Below are 2,629 nucleotides of genomic sequence, written 5' to 3'. Positions count from 1 at the left end.
TAATACAAAAAAAAAAAAAAAAAAAAAATACGGGAAGGGGCGTTCCTTTCCCCTGTATTTCTTAAAGAGTAAGTGGTAGGTAAAACATGCGAGTGGGTAACTTTCAGGGTAAGTTATAATTTGATTTGAAAATGGTTTGGTTTGGTTTGGTTTTTTTTTTTTTTTCTGATGTGGATTGTGATGTTTTGTTCAACAAAGTAGTTATGGTGCATGGCATTTTTCTTAAAAGAAAGGTGTATTAGTTGATTCCTCACACCAAATCTGCTAGCCTTAAATGAACCGCTGGTTTCTATTTTGCTTTAACGTTTTCTTGGGTTTTTTTTTCCTGCGTCTAGGCTACCCGAAAAGAGTTCAAATGTATTTCATAAGGCATTGTTTAGAGGAGAAACTTGTACCAATAAGCCTAGGCAAAGCACTCAATAAATGAGTAAAACTCACAATTTAGATACAATTAGTAAAGATTTTTTTAAAATCTTCGTGATTTATAATATATGTGCAAGAAACCCATTTTAAGCAAGCAGGACAAGCTTGATTTCTCCTGTTGGCAGAATAACTAAACTTGAAAAGAGCTGAATGTCTCCACGAAGCCAAGCAGGGGTTTAGTCTGGATGAACTGCACCCCAAAGGCTGAGTTAGTTCCCCCCAAGTCCCACAGTGCCCGCGTTTCTCTCCCTGGGTTTTGCCAGCCACTGGTGATGCCAGGGATGGTCCCAAGCCTGGGCAGGCACGTTGCTGCCTCGCGCCTTACTGCTTTCTCTGTGGTGAAAATGATGTTTAAACATGTTCTTAACTGAAGTTGACCCTGTGGGTTTCAAAATGAGTAATACTTTGTATAAATGTTTGGTTGGATGTCCTTCCGCCCTTGTGTTTGGGTTTCCTCTTCCACCTTGTTTCGCCCTGGGAGGGGTTTGAGCTGGGAGGGCTGGGGTGCGGGTGTCCCCATCACTGTGGTTTTCACTGCTGGAGCACCCCAAAATGTGGGAGGTCAGCTGTTGTGGTGCCTGAGGACACCCGTGGTCCATGGTCTGGGTTGCGGGTTCAAGTCATGATTGCTTCCCAGGGGCTTCTTCATGGAGGAGAAGGTCTGAGTGAGATGGAGCGATGGGCAACACTGATGGGGAGGTGGGTATGAAACCCACCACCACCAGCAGGTAGGACAGGGCTCTGTGTGACACCCTGGAGACCACAGCCAGGGGGCATGGCCAGACGTGGAGCAGGAGGTGTCCCATGGCTCCAGTGGTGGCCAGATACTTCTGACACACAGGCTCTGGACCATCCTGCACCGATGCTGATGCTTGCTGCATAACAGGTAACAACAGATCTGATGATCTTTGAGGAAAAATAATTGTTTTTGTTCCAAATGTTGGCATGGAGTAAGAGCTTGGAAGCTCAGCTTGGCTGAGGGTTGGCTCGGACACGGCTGGGCTCAGGGCTTTCCCTGGAATTGCAGTGTGCGACCCATCGGTTGTACCCCCAAGGACTTTATACTTGACTTCCAAAGTTTCTTTTCATCGTTGATCATGGGGTTTGGGTGGCACTGCATGCTTTTTACACCTCCGCCTGGACTGCAAGTCTCTGCTCGTTGCTGTGGAAGGGCAGGGCGTGCTGATGTTGTCCTCTCCACGCGTGGTGAGCAGATTGCTGATGCAGCAAGGTGAAACCCGGACTTTTGCCCGCATTTGCTAACACTTCCTCAGGTTGCCTTGTAAAATACCGCTGATTTTTGTACCACTCTTCTACCAGTCCTTGACTGACAGCAGAAATAGCCATGTGCAATTGCCATGTGTCAAGAGTAAAACCACCACCGAGACCAACCCAGAGACCCAAGAACATTAATTAGCATGGTGAGATGGTTTAGAAGACAGGGTCTCCAGCAGCTCTCCTCAAACCCCCCTTTGGTTTATCCATGGTGGATGGAGGACCACTGAGATGCTGCCGGAGCTTGACCCATTGTCCCACTCGGTGACACTGCTCTGGTGTCCCCATTTTTGTGGCTCAGGTACCAAAAAGTGCAGCTTTGAGCTGGTATCTCCATCCCGGGACATCAAGGTCCCACCTGGTGGCTGCCCATTTTTGCCCAGGTCTCCCACCAGCTGCGGGGGTGGCTCATGGTCCAGTTGACATTTCTTTATGGAAAAGTAGATGTGACGTGTCCCCAGACTGGGAGCAATGGTATTTCACCAGCTGTGCCCTGTGGCCACCAGCATCTTCCCACCTATGGGGTGACCCCAGGTCCTGGCTTCAGGAGGGCCAAGGGGCGGTTTTCTTTGGGAAACTATGGGTGAATCTGTGTACGAGACTGAACTAATTAGCAGTGTGGATGTGTTCTACAAATTGAACTTAAAATAGGTGACAGGGAGAAGTGTCATAGCTGTAAAATATATTGTCAACCTGAGTGGCTGCAGCCTCCTCAGTAGCCTCTATAAACCCATCCTAAAGTATGTGAAAGTGTCCTCACTTTTATTTAAGTTAATGCCATAGAAAATACTAAGTTATGATTATCTGAGAAGCTTTATTTTATTTTATTTTATTTTTTTAAATCAAAAAAACTTTTTGTGGTTTTCTTTTTTTTTTTTTTTTTCCTTGCCGGCCCTCCCGGGGTGCGGCGGGGGGCCGCGAACCCGCGGAC

General features: G+C 47.1%; 1 protein-coding gene across 1 annotated transcript in view; it reads left to right on the top strand.

Moving 5' to 3' along the window:
- BMP4 (bone morphogenetic protein 4) overlaps positions 1–2,629 on the top strand; it is a 22,943-nt gene that overhangs the window by 17,780 nt on the left and 2,534 nt on the right. The gene's annotated exons all lie outside the window — the stretch shown is intronic.

The sequence above is a fragment of the Calidris pugnax genome, unplaced genomic scaffold, assembly GCF_001431845.1.
Source record: "Calidris pugnax isolate Ruff unplaced genomic scaffold, ASM143184v1 scaffold10, whole genome shotgun sequence".
Lineage (NCBI taxonomy): Eukaryota > Metazoa > Chordata > Aves > Charadriiformes > Scolopacidae > Calidris > Calidris pugnax.
This window is presented reverse-complemented; position numbering and strand designations above follow the sequence as displayed.